The 26,373-nt window shown below is 47.7% G+C and overlaps 1 protein-coding gene across 4 annotated transcripts in view; it reads left to right on the top strand.

Moving 5' to 3' along the window:
* Positions 1 to 1,097: 1,097 nt before the first annotated feature.
* IL1RAP (interleukin 1 receptor accessory protein) overlaps positions 1,098 to 26,373 on the top strand; it is a 106,278-nt gene continuing 81,002 nt past the window's right edge. Inside the window, exons 1-2 of one of the 4 annotated variants that reach the window (XM_053390862.1) lie at positions 1,098 to 1,247; positions 3,251 to 3,389. The gene's annotated coding sequence lies outside the window, so the exon portion shown is untranslated. Of the gene's footprint in view, positions 1,248 to 1,368; positions 1,624 to 3,250; positions 3,390 to 26,373 lie in introns of those variants that run through there. The other 3 variants (XM_053390867.1, XM_053390868.1, XM_053390863.1) reach the window with 3 other exon arrangements.

The raw sequence follows: 26,373 nt of genomic DNA on the forward strand, positions 1-26,373 counted from the left end.
GGCGTGGGGCTGGGGTGGGGGAACGGCCTTGTGGGCCAAACTCTGACTCAAGATAGGCTTATGTACATAAATAAAAAGCAAATCAAGAGTTAACCGACAATATGTTTCTGGTCCTGCGCGCCAAGGAGCCGGGTTTAAATGCAGCTCAGTGACAGATGACGTGCAGCAGATCCCATATACTTACTCCAGAGGAGGCTGACAGCAGCAAAAGGCAAATATTGGAGCGGGCAACACTTTGTACTTAGTAGGTCTTTAGATGATTTATTACAGTCAAAGACCAGCTCACTTTGCACTTGTTGCTGTTGTTTAGTCGTTTAGTCATGTCTGACTCTTTGTGACCCCCTGGACCAGAGCACGCCAGGCCCTCCTGTCTTCCACTGCCTCCCTCATGCTGGTAGCTTCGAGAACACTGTCCCACCATCTCGGCCTCTGTCGCCCCCTTCTCCTTGTGCCCTTAATTTTTCCCAACATCAGGGTCTTTTCCAGGGAGTCTTCTCTTCTCATGAGGTGGCCAAAGTCTTGGAGCCTCAGCTTCACGATCTTCCAGTGAGCACCCAGGGCTGATTTCCTTCAGAATGGAGAGGTTGGATCTTCTTGCAGTCCATGGGACTCTCCAGAGTCTCCTCCAGCACCAGAATTCAAAAGCATCCATTCTTCGGCGATCAGCCTTCTTTATGGTCCAGCTCTCACTTCCACACATCACTACTGGGAAAACCAGAGCTTGAACTATACGGACCTTTGTCGGCATAGTGATGTCTCTACTTATTACTTTGTACTTTGTACTTTGTACTTTTACTTTGTACTTAGTAACTGGTTTTTTTTTGTTTTTTTTTAAATGCAATAAAGTTTGCATTTAAAAAAGAAATGCACTTAGCAGGTCGCGCAATCAGAGCCTCCGCGCTGGGCGCGTCTGGGAGGAGGCTCGCGCTCTCCGGGGGCCAAGGCGGGCCGTGCCGCGCACCTCCCCTTCCCCTCCCGCATCTGGAGGAAGGCGCCGCCCCGGCCTCCGCCTCCCCGGCCGCCTGGAGCGCCACCCCGGCCCGGCGCCTCCGCTCCGCCCCGCTCGGCCCCTCCGGCCGCCCGCTGCTTCGCATACCGCCACGTCACCGCCAATCAGCGCGCCGGAGAGGCGAATGGGGGCCGAAGGAGGCGCCGGCGCCGCGGAGCGAGCGAGCAAGGCGGACCCGACGAGGGAGCCTTCCTCCGTCAGCAGCGCGGCAGCCGCGACGGCGCCCCCGGAGGGCGAGGTGAGCGAGGCCGGGAAGGGCGCGAGGGGGGCGGACGCCGGCTCGGCCGAGGAACCCTTGCCAGGCTCCGGGACGGGGGTGCCTGCGCTGCGCTGCGCGGGGGAAAGCCGGGTCTTGCCTTTCGACGACGCGGAGTCCTGGCAGGGGAAGGGGATCCGGACCCGGAGGAGTTAATCCGGGATAGCCCCCCAGGTTCACACGGGAGGGAGGCAGGTTCCCCCGGGTCGCAGCTCCGGGGCAAAGCGCCTGCCCTCCAAGGTCCCGGGTTCAAATCTCGGTTGCGTCTCCGGAAGGGCGGGGAGAGAGGCGCCTTGCCTGGAATCCCGGAAAGCCGCTGCCGGCCCGTGCAGGCATCACTGAACCAGGCGTAGCACAGGTCGGTTTCTACCTCCTACACCGGTGTCAACGGCGAGCGATCCCCGGGAAGGGCTCTCTGTTGCGCAGCCCCCGGAGGCTTCCAGGCACGGCTGGCTGCTGGTTCCGTGGTTCGGTTCGGGGAGAGAGATGCGCTGCTTCGGCTCCCGTCCTACCTTTCCGGGCTTTCGTCTCGCCAAACCGCGCCAGGCTCCAGTTGCGTTCTTCGGAACACGTTTATTTTTTCCAAGAAAACCGGATTGCGAGCGCAGGGGCTCCGATCCGGAGAGGGTAAGGCGGGGGAGACTTTAACCCCCTTCCCCTCCTCTCCCTCCTACGAGATCGGGATCCGGATCCGATCGCGCTTTGGGGTTTCTGTCTGTTTGGAGAGTCAGAAGGATGCGCCCGGCTCCTGCGCCAACTTGCCGAGAGTCTTCCCCGCCTCCGGTGCTTCCTGGTCGGCGGCTCCGAGCTGGAGCGCCGCGCGCTGGAACAGCCACCCGGAGGATTGGAGGATGGAGGCGGCAGCTGCGCTCGGACGGTCCCTGCTGCTTGGACAGCTGCCAGTCTTCCCTTTTCCCTTCTCCCTTCTCCCAAATCGCCTAGGATAGGAAGGGGAATTAATGTTAACCGAAGGAACGTCTGGCTGCAGGGTCCCATCAAAGAGGGCCTTCTCGGTAGCGGCGCCAAGCCTTCCCATCAGATGTCAAGGAAATCAACAACTATCTGACTTTTAGAAGACATCTGAAGGCAGCCCTGTTTAGGGAATTGTTTCCATGTCTGATGTTCTGTTGTATTTATAATATTTTGTTGGAGGCCGCCCAGAGTTTATACCACATGGGCAGGGTATAAATACATTATATTATATTATTATTATTTATTAAGGCCCCGCTCTTCCAGCATCCTGGTCTGACAGTGGACAGCCAGATGCCCTCCCACCCCCAAGCAGGACTCTAGCGGGACAATAATAATAAAAATAAAAATATATATTTATACCCTGCCCTTCCCAGTTCAAAAACCAGGCTCAGGGCAGCTAACAAAAAAATTAAAACACCTAATTATAAAAGCAGCATAAAATACAGTATAAAAACATGAATAACAATAAAAATCAAAAATCAATTAGATAATCCCCAGGGCTAGCTGGCTGAATTGGTCCTCCTTGGGCCAGCGAGGAGACCAGGGGAGAATTAATAACAGCTCTTATTTCCTGCACCTGGGGGTCATCTCACCTGTGATTCTGACAAGCAGCTTCCTGGGGGCAGTGCAATGTTTGTCAGAACCTAAGTGCTTGCAGGATGAGGCCAGAGACCCCACTAGCCCAGCATCCTGTTCTCAGCCAGAGGCCCATGACAAGCAGGATCCGAGCACCGCAGCAACGTTTCCCTTCTGGTTTTTCCAGCGACTGGGGCTCAGCAACACTGCTGCCTCTTACCATGGTGGCAGAGCAGAACCATCGTTGCCTGGCAGACATCGATAGCTTCCTCCTCCTTCTCTGTGGATATGTTTCCCTTCCTCCAGCGCAGTTTCCATCACTGCTTTCTGCGGGAGCGAGTTCCAGAGTTTCCACTTTTGAAGGCAGGCGCATGTTCTTGCTGTCCGAATCATGCCACATGGGGAAGACTAACGCCCGTTGCTTGCCTTTGCTACAGGGTGGAAGCAGGAGGAGGCCTGATCAGAAACAGCAGCGAGGCTGCAGATGACCCCCTCTCTGTGGAGGAGCAGCTATATCATGCTTTCAAGCCCTTGGAGGGTTTTGTGTTTGTGACCACGAAGATCTTCAACTGCAAGGTAGGCCACTGTGATTATTGTCCTGTTACAGGTGGGGGCAGTGGCGTAGCGTGGGTTGTCAGCACCCGGGGCAAGGCAAGTAATTTGCACCCCCAACCCGTGGATTTGCGCCCCCTAACCCGTGGATTTGCGCCCCCTAACCCATGGATTTGTGCCCCCTAACCCATGGATTTGCCCTAACCCCAGATGTTGCGCCCGGTGTGGCCGGCCCCCCCTGCACCCCCACGCTACGCCACTGGGTGGGGGGGCAGGTGTTCTGGGGGCAGGAGGGCAGTGGCTTGCTTAAGGATGCTGCCCAAGAGAGATTTGGCCCGGAGGACCTTAGTTCCAGCTCCCCTTTCTTAGCTGTGTCTTTGTGCCACCAGCCGCTGGACCCCCGACAGCTTCTGAGAACCAAAATGGCAAACTCTGCAAGGATGAAGGACATGTGGTCCTCCAGGTGCTACTGGACCACAACTCTCATCATCCCTTGAATTTAGCTCTCTGGCTTGGGACTAAAAGGGGGGGGGCAAATAAAAACCCTCCTCCCCGCACCCTTTACCCCTCCTGGCTTTTCCTAGCCTCTAAAGAACCAGCCACTGTTGCCTATCTTTGCACCGTGTGTTTTGCCTTGGCATAGATCTTTTAGGTTCTGTGGTTTTTTGTCTTTTCCGGCAATGTTTTTACTGTCTCGCCGATCCTCGCGCAGATTGCCTTGAGTACCTTGTTCATTGCAAAGGTGATTCCTAAGTTTTGAAAACAAACAAACACACACGTTTTTCCAGCTGCCTGTGGAGAGCTTTCCAAGTACCCGTAGGGTAGCGGCTTGAGATCAACAGTGAACATAAGAACTGATCGCGAGTAGAGTCGCTTCTGACTTCATTGGGATTAATTTGCACTTTCCTTGTGAGCAAACACAGGCTCCTTACCACCAGGTTGTTTTAAACTTGGTATGTTTGATGTTTGTTGTCCTGGGTTCGTTTGGGAAGAACGGTAGGATAGAAATTTAATGCATAATAATAAATAGCGTCTTGTCCCCTAGAATCAGACTCACTCTCCCCCACCCCCCTTCCTACATACCTTTCCTCTCCTAGCTTTTCCTGACTGACCTTCATTTGTACATCTTGCAGGCAAGGCCTGTTCCGACTTTTAATTTTTCGTACCTAGCAATTTCAGACACGTTAAATGATGCCTGGTTAGGATCACGCGGAACTTGATGTTTCGAAGAGGAGTGGATGTGATAAGGAGATAGATTGCTATCTCCCAACCTAATCAGAGCCCTAATCAGAAACAAAGTCATTTCCCTTCCAAAAACCCGGAAACTCACTTCTTTTAAAAACTAGCTTTGTGAGCTTCATAAGCTGAGTAACTCAGACAATTGGGTGTGTGAGTGTGTGTGGCACAAGGAAGGGAGACCATTTTCACTGCATTGGGTATCCATGGCTGTTCAGGGTGAGTTTAGGCATTGCTGAATGTGACTCAAGTATTGTGTGGGGGACTCCCTGCTCCTGAATGGGGTAACTGGGCCCCCGAAGGACCAGGTGCGCAGCCTGGGAGTCATTCTGGACTCACAGCTGTCCATGGAGGCACAGGTCAAATCTGTGTCCAGGGCAGCTGTTTACCAGCTCCATCTGGTATGCAGGATGAGACCCTACCTGCCCACAGACTGTCTGGCCACAGTGGTGCATGCTCTGGTTATCTCTCACTTGGACTACTGCAATGTGCTCTATGTGATCTTGACGGTGACCCGGAAACTACAACTAATCCAGAGTGCAGCAGCTAGACTGGTGACTGGGAGCGGCCGCTGAGACCACATAATACCAGTCTTGAAAGACCTACATTGGCTCGCAGTACGTTTCTGAGCACAATTCAAAGTGTTGGTGCTGACCTTGAAAGCCCTAAATGGCCTCGGTCCAGTATACCTGAAGGAGCGTCTCCACCCCCATCGTTCTGCCCGGACGCTGAGGTCCAGCTCCGAGGGCCTTCTGGCGGTTCTCTCACTGTGAGAAGCCAAGTTACAGGGAACCAGACAGAGGGCCTTCTCGGTGGTGGCACCCGCCCTGTGGAACGCCCTCCCACCAGATGTCAAAGAGAAAAACAACTACCAGACTTTTAGGAGACACCTGAAGGCGGCCCTGTTTAGGGAAGCTTTTAATGTTTGATACATTACTGTATTTTAATATTTTGTTGGAAGCCGCCCAGAGTGGCTGGGGAAGCCCAGCCAGATGGGCGGGGTATAAATAATAATAAAAATTATTATTATAAATTTATATACTGCCTTTACCTCCAACTAGAACTCAAGGCAGCTTCCACGCATTAAAGCAACATGGATAAAATACTGGACTACTGCAATGTGCTCTGTGTGGAGCTTCCCTTGTGCTTGATCCAGTGCTTGCTGTTAGTGCAGAATGCTGCAGCGCGATTGCTGACAGGAGGGAGGCCTTGTCAGCAAATGACCCCTGCGCTCAGAGTCCTGTGCTGGTTTCCGAATTGCTACCAGGCCAACTTCAAGGTTGTTGCTGTTGGGGTATAAAGTCAACATCCCACATGCATCCACCGCACTGCTTGGGTGGGTGGAATTAGCACTGCCACAGCTGCCACGTAATTCCCGTTCCACATCTGTAAGGAACTTGTTCTTTTAGTTTGGCAGCCCCTGCCTGTACTATGGAACTCCCTGCCTATTGATATCAAGCAGGTGCCTTCACTGTACTCCTTTTGGCACTGCTAAAAACATTCTTGTTTTGACAAGCCTACCCAAAAGCTTAGAAAGTGGAGGTAATTTTAATTTGTTTACCTTTCTAACGTGTAAGTTTTAAAGTATGATATATATTTTTTCTTGGTTTCATTGTTCTGTCCTTTGGTAAACTGCTTTGAGATGTATTGTTTCTTTGAAACAGATGAATGAAATACATAGCCAGCGCTTCAAACTGAGCCTGGAAACAGGTAGCCGGCGAAGCTTTTGCAACAGGAGAGTCATGTGCCCCTTGTAATGAGAGAATGAGCCGGTCTTGCTGCGTACCTTTGCATGACTTAATAATAGTGCTCTGCATTTTTGACATTTCTGCCGTGCTGCTTGTGTGCTTGAAGTGCTCTGCGCACAGCTCCCCAGATTCCAAAGTGATGGTGGTTGGTTTGGGGTGAAAGCAGCCAGAAATGCACCTTGCGGCTTCTTAGTGGATTCCAACTTACGCTCCCAATGTGTTACCAGCAGATTTGATTTGCGTGGACTTGGCTGGGTCTTGCATTAGCTCTGCCAATGGGGAGGGGCTCTCCCTTGCAGCTCCTTTGCACTTTGCATGTGAGATTTTTCAGTGCATAAGACTAGTTTTTTCCCCTTAAAAAAGTTGTGCTAAAAATGGGGGTCATCTTATACATTGGTAGTGCATAGGGCAGGCGTTTGATTGGTTGCTGCCATGGCTGTTAGCGGCCATTGTGCATGTTACTGGTTGCTACGTCAATGGGTGGTGTTGATTAGCTGACGCTGCGGCAATTGGGCATGCGATTGGCAGCTTCTTCCGACGAGGGGACAGCCGAGAGGCGGATTTAGTGATGCTCAACAACTCTGTGCCATCTCCCCCCATTTTCCTAAATTTGAGTCCCCCCAAAGAGGGGCGTGTTATACACAGAAAAGTACAGTATATATTTACTGTCTGCTCAGTACAGTGGTACCTCTGGATGTGAACGGGATCTGTTCCGGAGCCCCGTTCACATCCTGAGTAGAACGCAACCTGCGACTGTGTGTGCGCGGGTCGTGATTCGCTGCTTCTGTGCATGCGCATGAAGTCATTTGAGCATCTGCGCATGCGCGAGCGGCGAAACTTGGAAGTAACCCATTCCGTTACTTGCCGCAGAGCGCAACCTGAAAACGCTCAACCTGAAGCAGACAGTGGTACCTCGGGTTACATAAGCTTCAGGTTGTACATGCTTCAGTTTACAGACTCTGCTAACCCAGAAATAGTGCTTGAGGTTAAGAACTTTGCTTCAGGATGAGAACAGAAACGTGCTCTGGCGGCGCGGCAGCAGCAGGAGGCCCCATTAGCTAAAGTGGTGCTTCAGGTTAAGAACAGTTTCAGGTTAAGAACGGACCTCCGGAACGAATTAAATACTTAACCTGAGGTACCACTGTATTTAACCCGAGGTATGACTGTACTGTCTCCCACTTGATCCATGTGATGAAGAGGACTCTGCCCTTGAAAAGTGAACTGTCGAAATAGATTCATTTGTCTTTAATGTGCCTCAATATGCTTTTTCTCTTGGGTTATATATAATCTCATTAGCTTTTACAACAACCCTGTGAAGTGGGCCAATGTTATCCTCCTCATTTCAAGTTGGGGGACTGAGGCAAAGGGGGCTGGATTAAGACCCTCTGAAGAATTTGTAGTAAGCAATACATATCTGGAGAGCGCTTGACCTACAGACTTAAGCTGTGGGTGCCTGCTTAGGCATGTAGAATGTGGATGTACATTTTAATTCAGATTTTGGTTTATTAGTCAAGTTCTGTTTTGAATGATTTAAACAGTTTTTAAGGTTTAAATAGAGCAGTGTATAAATTCTTTAAAAGAAACAGACATTGTGGAAGTTTGTAAGTTTATGCATGGCATAAACTAGAACTGGGGGAAATGCAGTGAAACTGAACGCTGGAAGATTCAGGAAAGATAAATGAAAAGTCCTTCGTGCAGTGCGTAGCCAAACTGTGGAACTCCCTGTGGAACAACCCAGAAGGCTTTAAGATTACTGCAATGTGTTATACATAGGGCTGCCTTTGTAGACGGTTCGGAAACTTCAGCTGGTGCAGAATTCAGCGGCCAGGCTTCTCACCAGACCAAGACAGTCTGAGCATATTGCACCTATCCTGGTCCAACTGCACTGGCTCCCAATTAGTTTCTGGGCCCAATTCAAAGTGCTGGTTTTGACCTATTAAAGTGCTAAACGGCTCAGGACTGCAATACCTCAAAGACTGCCTCTTTCCATATGAACCTCCCTGGACCTCATCTTCTGAGGACCTCCTTCGTGTGCCTCCTCCTTGAGAGGTCCAGAGGGTGGCAACACGAGAACGGGGCCTTCTCTGCAGTGGCTCCCTGTCTGTGGAATGCTCTCCCCAGGGAAGTTCACCTGGTGCCTTCATTATACACATTTAGGCGTCAGGCAAAAACGTTCCTTTTCAACCAGGCCTTTGCCTTATCTTGAGCTACATCCTTGATATTGTTGTTTAGTGGTGTCCGCCTCTTCGTGGCCCCCTGGACCAGAGCACGCCAGGCACTCCTGTCTTCCACTGCCTCCCGCAGTTTGGTCAAACTCATGCTGGTAGCTTCGAGAACACTGTCCTACCATCTCGTCCTCTGTCGTCCCCTTCTCCTTGTGCCCTCCATCTTTCCCAACATCAGGGTCTTTTCCAGGGAGTCTTCTCTTCTCATGAGGTGACCAAGGTATTGGAGCCTCAGCTTCAGGATCTGTCCTTCCAGTCAGCACTCAGGGCTGATTTCCTTCAGAATGGAGAGGTTTGATCTTCTTGCAGTCCATGGGACTCTCAAGAGTCTCCTCCAGCACCAGAATTCAAAAGCATCAATTCTTCGGCGATCAGCCTTCTTTATGGTCCAGCTCTCACTTCCATACATCACTACTGGGAAAACCATAGCTTTAACTATGACCTTTGTTGGCAAGGTATATACCCTTTTAAAAAATGCTGACTCTTTGGGGTCTTTTTTATTGGGTTGTTGGTTTTTCTTTTGATTTTATGTATTTGATATTTTATGGGAACCATCCTGAGACTTTCGGGTGTAGGGCGGTATAGAAGTTAAATAAATAAATAGTAATAATAAAAGACACGTTCACAAAGGACAAGAGGGCTATCGATGGCTCTTGTGCACAGATCCTGTTTGTGAGTTTCCCGTAATGGGCATCCGGCTGGCCACTGTGAGAACAGGATGCTGGACCAGAGAGGCCACTGACCCGATCTGTCAGGGGTCACCTTATGTTCTTATGTTAGTACAGTGGACGCTCGGGTTGCGAACGTGCATGCTCTGGTTACCTCCCACTTGGACTACTGCAATGCGCTCTACGTGGGGCTACCTTTGAAGGTGACCCAGAAACCACAACTAATCCAGAATGCGGGCAGCTAGACTGGCGACTGGGAGCGGCCACTGAGACCACATAACACCAGTCCTGAAAGAGATTCCTTGGCTCCCAGTACGTTTCTGAGCACAATTCAAAGTGTTGGTGCTGACCTTTAATGCCCTAAACGGCCTCGGTCCAGTATACCTGAAGGAGCGTCTCCACCCCCATCGTTCTGCCCAGACACTGAGATCCAGCACCGAGGGCCTTCTGGCGGTTCTCTCATTGCAAGAAGCCAAGTTACAGGGAACCAGGTAGAGGGCCTTCTTGGTAGTGGCGCCCGCCCTGTGAAACGCCCTCCCTTCAGATGTGAAGGAAATAAGCAGCTATCTTCTCTTTAAAAGACATCTGAAGGCAGCCCTGTTTAGGGAAGTTTTTAATATTTAATGCTGTTTTGTTTTTAACACTTGATTGGAAGCCGCCCAGAGTGGCTGGGGAAACTCAGCCAGATGGGCAGGGTATAATTAATAAATTATTATTATTATATTATTATGTGTGCAGGAGGCACCTTTGCAACCCGCAGCGCCGCGATTCTGCACTTCTGCGCATGCGCATAGCACAATTTAGCGTTTCAGCGCATGCCCAAGTGCTGAAACCTGGAAGTAACCCGTTCCGGTACTTTCGTGTTTTAGTGTGTCCGTAACCCGAAAACGCGGAACCTGAAGCGTCTGTAACCCGAGGTATGACTGTATACACAGCTAAAAGCTTCAGAAGAACTGCTGTGCTTGCCTAATATTTCTTTGCAGTCGGCATCCATTCCCCTATTCACTCTTGGCATCCATTCATTGTTACTAAAGAATGAATGAAGCGGCAGGTTTTATGCAGGAAAAAACAAAGCACTGGGAGATATTCGCTGGCTGAGGGCCATCCAAGTGGAGGAGGCAGGAAGACAAGGCTCTGGCACAGTTTAGGCGAAAGGCGAGTCCCATCCTTCAGAAACATTCATTCTAAATTTAGAGTGGGTCAGGCAGCGGAGAGGCAACTGGAACAAGCGATTGTGTACGAGAGAAGAGGCAGCTCCAGGCTCTCATTGAGCATAAATCCAGCCTGACAAAAGCAGCCCATTCAGAAACGCTGTCGTTACTAAGCAATATACCTGATTCTTTGAAAGAGAGCAGAGGGAGCGAAATGAACTCATCCACAATGCATATAAAAAATAACTCCCGAGAGGATGAGTTCGTTACTATTGGGCTGGTAGGTGTACAAATTCATGAGCTGCAAATTCCGGGTTGCATTTTGAGCAGTATCTCTGCCTCTATGTTGGGTTCAGGGTTGTATTAGGGTGTCTCTGTGGTCTAAACCACTGAAAGGGTCAGTCAGTTTTATTGCACATAGCCAAAGGCTGCCGCAATGTACACAGAATCATTCAACAGTCTAAACCACTGAGCTTCTTGGGCTCAGCGGTTCGAATCCCCGCGACGGGGTGAGCTCCCGTTGCTCGGTCCCTGCTCCTGCCAACCTAGCAGTTTGAAAGCACACCAGTGCAAGTAGATAAATAGGTACCGCTGTGGCAGGAAGGTAAAAGGTGTTTCTGTACGCTCTGACTTCTGTCATGGTGCCCCGTTGCACCAGAAGCAGTTTAGTCTTAGTCCTGGCATTTGTTGTGTACATAAGCTTCAAAGTTTCCTTTCCTTTTTAAATTTATTTTATATTTTGCAATGTTTTTCTCAATATTTAGTAGTTTTTCCATGTTTAGATATTTTTCTTCGGTGAAGCAAAATTACCTAGATTACCTATTGATTTAAAATATAAAAAAATAGCAAAAGTTAAAAAAACAAATGAATGTTTTATAAACCCAGGAAAAGAATTTTCAGCACAGTACAAAAGTTTAAAGTATTCCTTTCTTTAATTTTGAGGTATGCACACACATACAGGTATATGGATGGGGAGGTTTAAATAGTCACATTTCCCCTTATGTTGCAGTTTGAAAAAAGTGAATGTAAAGATTGCATAATATAATAATACAAGCAATCCCGATACTTTCATCTTGGAACGCTTGATCCTTTTGCAAACTACTTAAACAAGTACAGTGGTACCTCGGGTTAAGAACTTAATTCGTTCTCGAGGTCCGTTCTTAACCTGAAACTGTTCTTAACCTGAAGCACCACTTTAGCTAATGGGGCCTCCCGCTGCCGCTGCGCGATTTCTGTTCTCATCCTGAAGCAAAGTTCTTAACCCGAGGTACTATTTCTGGGTTAGCGGAGTCTGTAACCTGAAGCATCTGTAATCTGAAGCGTCTGTAACCTGAAGCGTCTGTAACCCGAGGTACCACTGTATGTTTGAACATTGCTGCCTCTTGCACACATTCTGATTTGTTTGGGGAGAAGTGGAGGTTTATTTTGGGGGAGGGTGGTTGTTGTTGTTTTTTCTGCATTTTGATGCAGCCCAGAACTTCACGTGTGCCTGAACATCCCTGACTCTGAAGCAACCCTTATGTGCACAATTATTATGCTGAGCAGAGATGTTTTGATGTTAACGGGTGGCGACAGACGCCTCTTTGAACAGTACTCTTTCATTTCCCCTCTATCTCCCAGCTACATTTACTGGAACCCCGAGACAACTGATGAATTCCAACTTGCGGAGAGAAATACGGTTAGAGTTTTGGAGCATAACTTCTTTGGGATGATAGGTATTCAGGCATGGAAGAGGCTATAAATTCAGTGGAGTGCTACAGTTAACGAAGGGGGGGATACTTCATTCTTTCTCCTGCTCCTCCCTTTCAATGTCTTCTTTCTTCAAATATTCTTCCTTCCTGCGAAAGTTCTGTTTTGTTTTGACCTGAGATTTCAGACCTTGCTTTCCATGACCTTCTCTTTCTTACCTTAATTCCTTCTTGTTGTTGCTGTTTTTAAATCTCAGACCTGCTTCTGTTAAGCTGACTTGCACCTGGAAGTGCCATTCAGGTCCTGCACCAGGTCTTCCTGCGAAGGCTCAGTGCTGCTATTATTTATCATCCTTGCCGAAGGCAATCTGCAGGTCCTCGTCACACCCATTTATGGCGCTGTATCTTTGAGAGCCCAGGGAGAGTTTGCTTATTATCGAGTCTTGTCCCAGAAAAGAAACCGTTGCAAACTCCAGTTTGTGAGTGTCGGTCCTTGGACGGTCACCTTCCAACAGGTCACCTTAGGCCACTACCCCAAACTCAGCCTCTTTTGGCCACATTTGAGAGCCAGTTAGAGTTTCTTAACCCCACCGGTTTGGTTGATTACCTGAGACAGAAAAACAGGGGGGGGGGGTTGCTGAGTGCTTGCCAGACCAGAAACGATGGCCGGCGGTGGTCTTCCAGACCGGTGGGGTGCCCATTTGTACAAAGTGTATTTTTGGCTCTCTTCGGGTCCAGGTACAGGTTCTGCCACCTGTTTCCTGGGGAGAACAGCCCCTGCGCTCCACCCTCTGATTTGTGTAGCCGGTCTGTTTTGGCTCCTGTGCCCCAAACCGAATCCAAGGTATGAGCTCATGCCTCTTCCACTTGACTGTCCTCTACTGTCCCTCCTGTGTCTTGCTGCAGCTTTGCGTCCAGCCTGTGGAGATGGCAAGTAGGCAGGGAGGTCAGGCAGGCAGCAGGAGGAGGCTGCCTTGAAGGCTGAGCCAGGAGAAGAACTTTCAACGTAGGTGTGCATTGTAAGCTGCCTGCCTGCAGTCCTAGGAAGACAAGAAGCTCTCTTCTACTGAGTCAGACCATTGATAAACAGTGGGAACATTGGTTTCTGGGCAGGAGTTGATCACGGTGAGGGTTTGCCAAGCGTGCCTTCCTCTTCGCACGTTTCTCCCTTGCGTCCTGTGTTCGAGTGTCTTCAAAGCCCAGGACACCTTTGGTAAAGGCTGTTCTCCAACTGGAGCGCTCGCAGGCCAGTGTTTCCCAGTTGTTGGTGTTTACACTACTTTTTTAAAAAATTGTCTTGAGAGAGTCTTTGAACCTCTTTTGTTGACCACCAGCATTACGCTTTCCTTTTTTAAAGTTGGGAATAGAGTAGTTGCTTTGGAAGACGATCATCAGGCATCTGCACAACATGACCAGTCCAGCAAAGTTGATGTTGAAGAATCATTGCTTCGACACTGGTGATCTTTGCTTCTTCCAGTACTGTACACTGATATTAGCTCGCCTGTCTTCCCAAGTGATGTGTGAAAATTTTTGGAGACACCGTTTTGATGGAATCTTTCAAGGAGTTGGAGATGGTGTTTATAAGTGGTCCATGTTTCAAAAGCATACATGTTAAAACCCTGTTTATGGAAGACAATCTTACTCGGCTATGAGTGATCGCCAAAGAAGAAGAATGTTGTTGTTGTTGTTTAGTCGTTTAGTCGTGTCCGACTCTTCGTGACCCCATGGACCAGAGCACGCCAGGCACCTCTGTCCTCCACTACCTCCCGCAGTTTGGTCAAACTCATGCTGGTATCCTCGAAAACACTATCCAACCATCTCATCCTCTGTTGTCCCCTTCTCCTTGTGCCCTCCATCTTTCCCAGCATCAGTGTCTTCTCCAGGGAGTCTTCTCTTCTCATGAGGTGGCCAAAGTATTGGAGCCTCAGCTTCACGATCTGTCCTTCCAGTGAGCACCCAGGGCTGATTTTCTTAAGAATGGATGTGTTTGATCTTCTTGCAGTCCATGGGACTCTCAAGAGTCTCCTCCAGCACCATAATTCAAAAGCATCCATTCTTCGGCGATCAGCCTTCTTTATGGTCCAGCTCTCACTTCCATACATCACTACTGGGAAAACCATAGCTTTAACTATACGGACCTTTGTTGGCAAGGTGACGTCTCTACTTTTTAAGATGCTGTCTAGGTTTGCCATCGCCTTTCTCCCAAGAAGCAGGTGTCTTTTAATTTCGTGGCTGCTGTCACCATCTGCAGTGATCATGGAGCCCAAGAAAGTAAAATCTCTCACTGCCTCCATTTCTTCCCCTTCTATTTGCCAGGAGGTGATGGGCCCAGTGGCCATGATCTTCGTTTTTTTGATGTTGAGCTTCAGACCATATTTTGCGCTCTCCTCTTTCACCCTCATTAAAAGGTTCTTTAATTCCTCCTCACTTTCTGCCATCAAGGTTGTGTCATCTGCATATCTGAGGTTGTTGATATTTCTTCCGGCAATCTTAATTCCGGCTTCGGATTCATCCAGCCCAGCCTTTCGCATGATGAATGCTGCATATAAGTTAAATAAGCAGGGAGACAATATACAGCCTTGTCGTACTCCTTTCCCAATTTTGAACCAATCAGTTGTTCCATATCCAGTTCTAACTGTAGCTTCTTGTCCCACATAGAGATTTCTCAGGAGACAGATGAGGTGATCAGGCACTCCCATTTCTTTAAGAACTTGCCATAGTTTGCTGTGGTCGACACAGTCAAAGGCGTTTGCATAGTCAATGAAGCAGAAGTAGATGTCTTTCTGGAACTCTCTAGCTTTCTCCATAATCCAGCGCATGTTTGCAATTTGGTCTCTGGTTCCTCTGCCTCTTCTAAATCCAGCTTGCATTTCTGGGAGTTCTCGATCCACATACTGTTTGAGCCTTCCTTGTAGAATTTTAAGCATAACCTTGCTAGCGTGTGAAATGAGCGCAATTGTGCGGTAGTTGGAGCATTCTTTGGCACTGCCCTTTTTTGGGATTGGGATGTAGACTGATCTTCTCCAATCTTCTGGCCACTGCTGAGTTTTCCAAATTTGCTGGCATATTGAGTGTAGCACCTTAACAGCATCATCTTTTAAAATTTTAAATAGTTCAGCTGGAATACCATCACTTCCACTGGCCTTGTTATTTGCAGTGCTTTCTAAGGCCCATTTGACTTCACTTTCCAGGATGTCTGGCTCAAGGTCAGCAACCACACTACCTGCGGTGTACGAGACATCCATATCTTTCTGGTATAATTCCTCTGTGTATTCTTGCCACCTCTTCTTGATGTCTTCTGCTTCTGTTAGGTCCTTACCACTTTTGTCCTTTATTATGGTAATCTTTGTACGAAATGTTCCTTTCATATTTCCGATTTTCTTGAACAGATCTCTGGTTCTTCCCATTCTGTTGTTTTCCTCTATTTGTTTGCATTGCTCGTTTAAGAAGGCCTTCTTGTCTCTCCTTGCTATTCTTTGGAAATCTGCATTCAATTTCCTGTATCTATCACTATCTCCCTCGCATTTTGCTTGCCTTCTCTCCCCCGCTATTTGTAAGGCCTCGTTGGACAGCCACTTTGCTTTCTTGCATTTCCTTTTCATTGGGATGGTTTTCGTTGCTGCCTCCTGTACAATGTTACGAGCCTCCACCCATAGTTCTTCAGGCACTCTGTCCACCAAATCTAAATTCTTAAACCTGTTCCTCACTTCCACTGTGTATTCATAAGGGATTCATAAGAATGTGTATTCATAAGGGATGTGTATTCATAAGGGATTCATAAGAAGAAGAATACCCGAGGGCTTTCCCAGTGGTTTTGCCAAGGCTTCCTTCCTTCCTTCCATTTATTTGAAGGCCCCTTTTCCACACATGCAAAAATCCGGATTAAAGCCTTTTACAACAAAGAAAGCAGGCCTTATTAGAAAAACTAAACAATAAACTGAAACTGACGCGGGGACAAATAGAAGACGACGCCTTTACCCCGGTATGGTTCGCCTTTATCACATACACAGCCCAAGAAGACAAGAACAAGAATCTGCCGACAGAATGCGAATCAATCTGGCTAACCTGATTCAAAAACACACACATGCATACCCACTCTCACACAAAAACAGATCTCACTACAGCCACCCAAAGACAACCAACCACACCCTAGGCTAACCCCAACCTCTCACCACCAAGGAAATACAAGAAGCGAATAGTAAGAGAACCCACACAAGCGATGCTGAAACAAAACCCCACACATACACTAAGTAGGAGAATAGAAGTTTTCCCACCCAACCCCACCCCACTCACCATTTCCCCCTTTTCTTCCTAATGTAACACTAATGTTTCACAACAAATGCAGCTGATCTGTAGAAAACACAACTTGAGAAAAGAGACAATGCACATATTTTTGTAAACTAAGAAATCTTTAGTAAAAATATTATTCTTTTTTAAAAGCAGGAGTGCACTTCAGAACCTAGCATTGCAAAAGCAATTTCATAACAACACAGCAAAACAGCTCAATAGCAAACATGATAACATGCAAAAAGCAACATTTCTGTATGTTAAATAGAGCAAGACTGCATAAGCAAAATCCGGCAACCGTAGCAAAAATAGCAAGGGAGTTTGATGGTTTCCCTGTGGTCCTGGACCCCCCCCCCCGATGATGCGCCTCCATCACTAGTCGTCACTTAGTTACTTTATTGAGGAGACGCAAAGAGTGAGCAAGAGAGCAGATCCATGCGCAGACATATGCGCTCCCACAGCCTGGGTCTTGAATTGGGAAGTGATGTGGAATTTCTGCAAAACACATTATCAGTGGGGCTGGACTGGAAAAACTGGTAAGATCCAGTTCAGGAGGAACCTTACAGCTGAACATTAAACTTGAAAACAGCTCCATGCAAACTACAAGGATGGCTCTGTTACATACAGTGGGAATGTGGAGAGTAAATCCTGTTGAAATTTGCACCCAGCAGTAACCTTTGAGATTCTGTCGAACCAAGAGCGATGTGCACAGACCCAGTTTTCTTTGGTTTTACTCTTGTAAAAAGTTACTGTTTAGGGCTGGAGTTGTCCAGGCTTTCTGTAAAGGACCAATGATGCAGCAAGCTATACTATGGGTCTCATCAATTTCCCACTGTATTTCCATTTAGAATGGCGTCCTTAGAGAGACCATTATCAGACAGGACATTGCGTTTCTGAAAGGTAGGAAATGAATCCCATCCACTCTCGTGGCCGCAGTATTATTTTGCACGATTGCCTTGTGACTCACACAGGGGCCCTGAAGTCCTGGACTTTGATTAAGACACTTCCTGCAGTTTTTAATCTGGGTTTGATCATTTACAAATCCAATGAAAGTGTGTGTGTGTGTGTGTGTGTGTGTGTGAAGAATCGCTGCAAAGACATAGCTGTCAACCGTCCCTTATTTGGTGGGAAAGTCCCTTATCCCAGCGCCATGTCCCGCTGCTGTCCCTTATTGATGATGTCCCTTAAATTTCCCGGGTTTCAAAGGAAGCAGCTCCTCTCCCTCCCTCCCTGCCTGCCGGCCAGGGAGGAGGGAGGCTCCAACGGTGTTGCTTGGCTGCGTTGCTCACCCAATAAGGAGTCTGAGAACGACTGGGGGGTGGAGCTTGCATGCCTTGTGCCGATCAAATCGGCCGCGTTGCCTGGGGACTCGCCTTTGCTCAGCGCTTCACAGCGGAGAGGTGACTGTGGTTTTCCTTGCTGCATCCCCTTTGCCGGGTTGCAGCCACCGCTTGAGGCTTTGTTTGGCTGCTGGCTGGGCTTTCTGCCTTTGGCTCGGAGGGGCTCAGAAGTTGAACATACCTGTGCTGGGAAAATCCCTTATTTTGGCTGCTGGTCCCTTATTTTCGAGGCTGCTGGTCCCTTATTTTCAAATCTGTAAGTTGACAGCTATGAGCCAGAGACCAGTCATAGCTGACTTCATATTTTGGAGCGCAGTCCTTCTCCATGCTGTCTTCTACAGAGAAACAGGGCAGGGGTTGAACACAAGTGTATCTATTTTCTGCACAGCAATAAACTGCATTTACTGTATGTCTCGTGCCAAGGCTTTTTCCACCTCTTTAGCTGGCAGCGGAGGTTGCTTGTCCTACGGTAGCTATTAAATCAATTACCTTAAAACAAACTGGGATTTCAACCCTCTCCATCAAGGAGGACAGAGGAGTTCTCCACTCTGCAAGACACTTGCTTAAACTGCAGAGTTTAAGATCACATTGACATTGCAACGGTTCGTGGCATGGTTTGGCGGCTCTGGTGTAAACTCACAGAATCTTGGAATTGCACAATTGGAACGGGCTGCCCCCCAAAGTTCATCTATTCTAACCCGCTGCAATGCAGAAATCGCAGCTAAATTTAGAACCAGAATCGGATCTGTCATGAAGCAAGGTGGCATGGCTGCTTCGGCAATGGAGGGGAGGCAATGTGAAGGGTTGGACAGCAGGAGGTGAGCAGATCTCTCCAAGGGATCTTAATCTACCGGGAAGTTCTCTCGCGAAAGGAGGGAGCCAACTTGTTTTCTGCTGCTTCAAAGGGTAGGACGAATGGATTATTAAACTGGCAAGAAAGGTTTCCGGCTAAACATTCAGAAGGGCTTTCCGATGGCAAGGACTGTTCGACTGCAGAACAGACTCCCTTGGAAGGTGGTGGATTCTTGAAATACACTCGGAGTCAAGAGTGGATTTCATGCTCTTTATTCAGCTCATAGTGGTGAGGAGGAATGGAAGTTCCCCCAGAATGTCTGCTTTATATACATTATTTACACAATGGGCCCCACGTGATTGGCTAATTCCGGGGCCAATCAGGTTGCAGATTCACTTCCACCTGGAGCTGGATTGGGTGGCTCCTGTGAACCAATCAGACCACTGCATTCTGGGTCCTATTGTTCTAGGACCAATAAGACTGCTGCATTCTGAATCCTATTATTTTAGGACCAATCAGACTGCTGCATTTTGGATCCTATTCCACTCAGGAAATAACAATTCTCCTGAACTGGAAGTTTTTTAAGAGAATTTGGAGGGTCAAGTCCCAGTTAGAAGGTCAAGAGGCAAGCCAGGCTGGCTTCTGGTCAGTTGGCAACCTTTGTATGGTCTCTCTCTCTTCCCCCCCCCCCCCCCCCGCCCTTCTGACAACCATCACAGAAAGGGGGCAAATGCCCCAGCCAAAATGGCAGATGTAATTGCACCGGGGAATTTGTTCCGATTGGCTGCTGCTGCTACCATGTGACCAGGCTATCCCATGTCCTTGCCTGCTCTCCTTGAGGAAATTAGCAGTTACTCCTAAGTGAAAAGCTTTGGAATCTGCCCAAAATATGCTCTGATTTATTACTTGGAGAGTCTTTTCCAAGAGAAGAGCGATCGCTCAGACGTTTCTCTGTCCCCATGGCTTGCAAGAAATTAGGGAGGATATTCATCACGTGGAATTTAATGAACCACAGTTAATGAAATCATCCGGAGGAAGCCTGAGTGATATTGTTTAACCAGGAAAATGTTGGCTGTCACCAGGCTGTGCTCCTGCAGCATTTTCCCTGAACTGAAGGTGTTTTTCCAGACCTCTGAGACCTGCCCATGGACTTTCTAAATGTGTTAATGAAAGCTTTTGCCAGGCTTTGCTCTTCTTCTCTGCCAGGTGTGAATTGGTGGGAAGAGAACATCTCTCAGTTCCATCACATCTGACCTTATGAGATGCTCTGAATTCCCTGTGGAGATGACACACGACAGAGTGAATCAGCACAGGCTAGTGATGGTTCTGGACATGAGAACACGAGAAGAGCTATGCTAGATCAGCCGAGAATAATAGAATCCTAGAATTGTAGAATTGGAAGGGACCCCAAGAGCCATCTAGTCCAGCCCCCTGCAATGCAGGAATCTCAACTCAAGCATCCATGGAAAATGACCATCCAACCTCTTCTTAACAACCTCCAAGGAAGGAGAGTCCACCACCTCCAGAGGAGACCGTTCCATTGTCAAACTGCTTGTGCAGTGGTACCTTGGTTCTCAAACACCTTGAGAACCTCAAACACAACTTGGAACCCTGACACTGCAAACCTGGAAGTAAGTGTTCCAGTTTGTGAACTTTTTTTGGAAGCCGAACATGCTCCATTTTGAGTGTTATGCTTCCGATTTGAGTGTTACTCTGAGTTCTGTCTGTTTTTGCTATTTATTTTGTGTTTTTGTGGCTCTCTTTTTGTGTGACACTGTGGAACCCAGTTCAGCTACTGATTGATTAATTGTGTGACTGCAGTACATTGTTCGTTGCTTTCATTTTTTTGGATCAATGGTCTCATCAGAGAGTAAAATTCATGTTAAACTGCTGTTTTAGGGGTTATTTTGAGAAGTCTGGGGCAGATTAATCCGTTTTGCATGACTTTCTATGGGAACGCAGTGCACCTTGGTTTTGGAATGGACTTGCAGAATGGATTAAGTTTGAGAACCAAGGTACCACTGTACAGTCAGAAAAGTCTTCCCAATGTTTGGAATCTCCTCTCTTGTAGCTCGAAACTTTGGGTCCCTCCAGAGCAGGAAGAAAACAGGCCTGCTCCATCTTTCATTTTATGCCCGGACACTGAGGTCCAGCGCCGAGGGCCTTCTGGCAGTTCCCTCGCTGCGAGAAGCCAAGTTACAGGGAACCAGGCAGAGGGCCTTCTCGGTAGTGGCACCCGCCCTGTTGAATGCCCTCCCACCAGATGTCAAAGAGAAGAACAACTACCAGACTTTTAGAAGACATCTGAAGGAAGCCCTATTTAGGGAAGCTTTTAATGTTTAATAGGTTCTTGTATTTTAGTGTTTTGTTGGAAGCCGCCCAGAGTGGCTGGGGAAGCCCAGCCAGATGGGCTGGGTATAAATAATAATAATAAATTATTATTATTATTATTATTATTATTATTATTATTATTATTATTATTATTATACCTGCCAGGGATCCCTTAGCTGTGCTCTCTACATTACTGGGGGTGGGGCTAGATGACTTTTGGGCTCCCTCCCATCTCTACGATGCTATGAAAAAATGGCAGTGGTACGCCAAGTTCCAAGCGATGGAAGCTCTCGCTGGAAAGCTTGGGAGAATCCCAGATGGCTGTGCCTGTGACAGGCATTGCAGCCCCCTGTTTCCACAGCTCCCGCTGCTTTCTCTGCATTGTGTTCTCTGCTCAAGAGCTTTGGAGGATCAATTGTAGTATGTTCCTTCCCTCCAGGTAATACATATTGATGAAGGACATTCGCGCCAGCCTTTCCGTGTCCTTACTGGCGCAAGGCTCTGCATGCAGAAAGCTTTTCAGACAGAGCGTTTAGAGAAGGGCTGTAACTCATAAGAAGCGCAATCCATCACAACAAGGGAGATGGTACTCAGCCTGTTCCTAGTGTGGGGAAAAGGATTTCATCACAATGGGCTGGGCAGGTGGATTTTCATGAGCGCTGCCTGTTGGAGCCAGCGAGTAGGGATCCTGTTATGTACTGAGTTGAATAGGATCCAAAATGCAGCACTCTGATTGGCCCTGGAACAATAGGATTCAGAATGCAGCAGCCTGATTGGTCCTAGAACAATAGGATCCAGAATGCAGCAGCCTGATTGGCCCTAGAACAATAGGATCCAGAATGCAGCAGCCTGATTGGTCCTAGAACAATAGGATCCAGAATGCAGCACTCTGATTGGCCCTGGAACAATAGGATCCAGAATGCAGCAGCCTGATTGGTCCTAGAACAATAGGATCCAGAATGCAGCAGCCTGATTGGCCCTAGAACAATAGGATCCAGAATGCAGCAGTCTGATTGGCCCTGGAACAATAGGATCCAGAATGCAGCAGTCTGAATCGTCCTAGAACAATAGGATTCAGAATGCAGCAGCCTGATTGGCCCTAGAACAATAGGATCCAGAATGCAGCAGTCTGATTGGCCCTAGAACAATAGGATCCAGAATGCAGCAGTCTGAATCGTCCTAGAACAATAGGATTCAGAATGCAGCAGCCTGATTGGCCCTAGAACCATAGGATCCAGAATGCAGCAGTCTGATTGGTCCTAGAACAATAGGATCCAGAATGCAGCAGCCTGATTGGCCCTAGAACAATAGGATCCAGAATGCAGCAGTCTGATTGGCCCTGGAACAATAGGATCCAGAATGCAGCAGTCTGAATCGTCCTAAAACAATATGATCCAGAATGCAGCAGTCTGATTGGCCCTAGAACCATAGGATCCAGAATGCAGCAGTTTGATTGGTCCTAGAACAATAGGATTCAGAATGCAGCAGCCTGATTGGCCCTAGAACAATAGGATCCAGAATGCAGCAGTCTGATTGGCCCTGGAACAATAGGATCCAGAATGCAGCAGTCTGATTGGTCCTAGAACAATAGGATCCAGAATGCAGCAGTCTGATTGGCCCTAGAACAATAGGATCCAGAATGCAGCAGCCTGATTGGCCCTAGAACCATAGGATCCAGAATGCAGCAGTCTGATTGGTCCTAGAACACTAGGGTCCAGAATGCAGCAGTCTGATTGGTCCGCAGGAGCCACCCAATCCAGCTCCAGGTGGAAGTGAATCCGCAACCTGATTGGCCTACAGGAACATTCCGGAATTAGCCAATCACGTGGGGCCCATTGTGCAAATAATGTATTTAAAGCAGACATTCTGGGGGAACTTCCATTCCTCCTCACCACTTTGAGCTGAACAAAGAGCATGAAATCCACTCTTGACTCCGAGTATATTTCAGATCCCGTACCCTGTTGAGTGTCGCGATCATTCGTATCAGAGCTTGGGAAGATTCTTGGCCTTCAACTCCCTTCAAGCCAGGCAGCTCATGCCAGGGGTCAGGGATGGCAGGAGGAGTGATGCGAGGTGAGAATATTCTCTGCTAGAAAATCCTCGGGCGAATATTCTCCACAAGCTGTAAATTCTAACGTAAGAACCAGTTTGACAACCCACATTTAAAAAAATCTAGGAAAGAATAAGTCAAGCTGTGATATTTCCAGTATTAGTAATGAAGAATCGTTGTTGGGTTTTTTGATCCAGTTACATGACTGGGCATTCTGTCATTCATTATTGGCAGTTCTGAAATGTGAGCTACAGAAAACATTTATTATTATTATTATTTTAGTTTTAAAAATGCTAGTCATTTAATTTGAGGAACATTTGAATTCGTATGTATTCCAGCTATATGCAATAGAGGGAAATGGCTTGGGCTTAGATTTATGTTACTGAAATCTGAAGGGGGGGGGGGAGGGAGTGTGGACAGAAAGAAGACTGAAAATAAATAAGTGTGTGCACTATTTTGGTATTGCATTCTAGAAACGCCAGAAACCACTTTATGCAGAGTCAGATCATTCGTCCCCCCAGTTCAATGTCGTCTACACTGACTGCCAGCAATTAAGAACATAAGAATGGTCTTCTGGGACAGGGCTCACTCACCCGACTGACTGCTTTTGAAATACCGTATTTTTTGCTCTATAAGACTCACTTTTTCCCTCCTAAAAAGTAAGGGGAAATGTGTGTGCGTCTTATGGAGCGAATGCAGGCTGCGCAGCTATCCCAGAAGCCAGAACAGCAAGAGGGATCGCTGCTTTCACTATGCAGCGATCCCTCTTGTTCTGGCTTCTGAGATTCAGAATATATTTTTTCTTGTTTTCCTCCTCCAAAAACTAGGTGCGTCTTGTGGTCTGTTGCGTCTTATAGAGCGAAAAATACAGTAAATAAATGCTGGTTTTGATGGACTCATGATCTGGCCCAGCACATCTATTCTCACATTGCAGTTCCTGAGCCTCCTCTTGCCCTCAAACATCAATGATACATTTTGGAAAAAATGTGTTTTTGTTTTTGATTTATAAATTATTTTTATTGGTTTTACATATAATCACACTGGGACGCGGGTGGCGCTGTGGGTTAAACCACTGAGCCTAGGGCTTGCTGATCAGAAGGTCAGCGGTTCGAATCCCCGTGACGGGGTGAGCTCCTGTTGCTCGGTCCCTGCTCCTTCCAACCTAGCAGTTCGAAAGCACGTCAAAGTGCAAGTAGATAAATAGGTACTGCTCTGGCGGAAACGTAAACGGCGTTTCCGTGTGCTGCTCCAGTTTCGCCAGAAGTGGCTTAGTCATGCTGGCCACATGACCCGGAAGCTGTATGCCGGCTCCCTTGGCCAATAAAGCGAGATGAGCGTCGCAACCCCAGAGTCAGTCACGACTGGACCTAATAGTCAGGGGTCCCTTTACCTTATAATCACATTACATAACATCGTACCCTCTTATTGGTTCGGCTGAGCCTAAAAACTTCCCTCCCTCCCATCTGATGGTTTACAAAATTAAACTTTACATCTTTACATTTTGCTTCGTTTCCTATCCTTGTCCTATCATCACCTAAAATATTATATTATTCAACCTGAATAGGTAGCAATTTCACCTTGCAGATCTTCAGATAACCCTGCCAGTGATGTCAATTGCTTGCAGTTGTCTTTCAAATATAATATAAATTTGTTCCAGTCTTTTTGGAATACTTGGTCTCACCGGTTCCTGATTGTTCCCGTCAGTTTTGCCAGTTCTGCAAAGTCCATCAATTTCGTCTGCCGCTCTCGTTTTGTTGGTAACTCCTGTTGTTTCCCTCTTTAGGCTAACAAAATTATTGCCGAAAAAAATGCTGCTTGTTTGCTTTGCATTTGAAAACCTCATCATAACCAAATGTTGCAGGCTTGCATCTTCATTTGAATCCAGTTTGGCACTGTTCTGAAATGAGGTGGCAGACTTGAACCTTTCAAAACAGCACTGATTTTAGCTGCTGATTCCAAAACTGATTTCTTAGAATTCTGATTTTTATTTGTATTTTGTTTATATTGCAGAAGGTTTCTTAGAATTCCTAAGAAGCTTCTGAGATACTAGGTAGGAATAGGATGTTAACTTGACTTGTACCAATATGAGGGTTGGGTGAATCTGTCAATTTCAGTTTCCAATATTTCCATTCTTGCGTTCAGTTCTGTATATTTCACCATCAAATTAATCAGTGATTTCCCCCCTAAAATGCATTTTTTTTGTACGCACCTTTGCCCAGTAATTCATATTTTTGCAAGCAAAGACTCTCCTCCTGGAAGAGAGGGGAGTGGTTGTGGGCGGGAGCCCGAGCTCCGTCCCTAGCAGGGGGCATCAGCCCCCTGCCTCCTCCTCTCACCTGGCTGGCGCCCACGCCCCTCGGCAGGCACCCAACCAGGTGCCCCCAAGGGGCGTTTACAGCAGCCTTTTGCTGCGGCGCCAGCTCCTCCTCAGCCTCATTCTTCTCTCCGTCGTCTCGTCGCGAGTCACCCACCCTCCACTCCCTTTGAGCTCAGGGTCTTAGTTCATTGGCCTTGCTATGGACCTTAGGTTGGTCGCCCTGGTTGTCCAGGGGGCCTGGTAGGAATTTTTCCATTTGGCATTAGGCTTTTTGGTTTTTTCGCCTACCTTGTAGCAATCGTCACAACTTTTGTGGTATTGGTGGGTAGGTTAGGCATTGGAATAATGTGTTGTGTGTCGAAGTGCTAGGTGTGGCCATCGCCTATGCCTTCAATTTTTGGGTATTCCGTTAAAGGAATCTGGCGGTCGTGTACTCTGTCCGATGCCTGCTTGGCGGGAGGCCATGGCACGACCCTCGGTGACATCAGGGGTGAGCCTATAGCTGGAGTAGCATCAACAGGCTCCACCTACTGGTGAATAAACCCCCTTGTTTTAGACATTCAATGCCTAAGCCAATACCTTTTCACTGCTGTAATCAATAAAGTTGTGGCCTTTTCTTGCCCATTAACCTTATATCACGTGTCCTTGCGTATTCATTTCACATTGCGGGGGTCGGGTCCTCGAACCACAATTTCCACTGATGAAAAAGCATTTCTATACACATTGCCCCTGGTACGTCTGCTTTGGAACACATGGCTCGGCTCGAGAACTGCATTGCAAAATTGCTAATTTGGGCGGATGGCTGTGTTTGGGGTTTTGCAAATCAGGTAGCTTTGCCTTTAAATGTGAACTGGATTGACTTTCCCCCCTAGCAGGCACCATTGCTGCAACAGATTTTGCAGGGGCTCTTCCCATTTATTTGGAAAGTTTGCATAGCACAAAAGAAGGAGCAAGTAGGTCCTGTTGAAAGCAGCAATTTTGTGTTTCTGGGACTGCTGCGTCAGCAATGCCAGAGAAATAAAAAATAAATGTTGTCATCCCGTCATGACCTTGAAAGGCCATGCCCTATTATGTCAGGGAGGCTGGCTGCTTGGCAGTCAGGTCTGTTTGCTGTAGCTTGTCGTTCTGCTTGCTGGGGCTCAATGCAGGCTCTGTCCCCCTGATCTGCCTGCCG

This window comes from Podarcis raffonei, chromosome 5 (assembly GCF_027172205.1).
Source record: "Podarcis raffonei isolate rPodRaf1 chromosome 5, rPodRaf1.pri, whole genome shotgun sequence".
Lineage (NCBI taxonomy): Eukaryota > Metazoa > Chordata > Lepidosauria > Squamata > Lacertidae > Podarcis > Podarcis raffonei.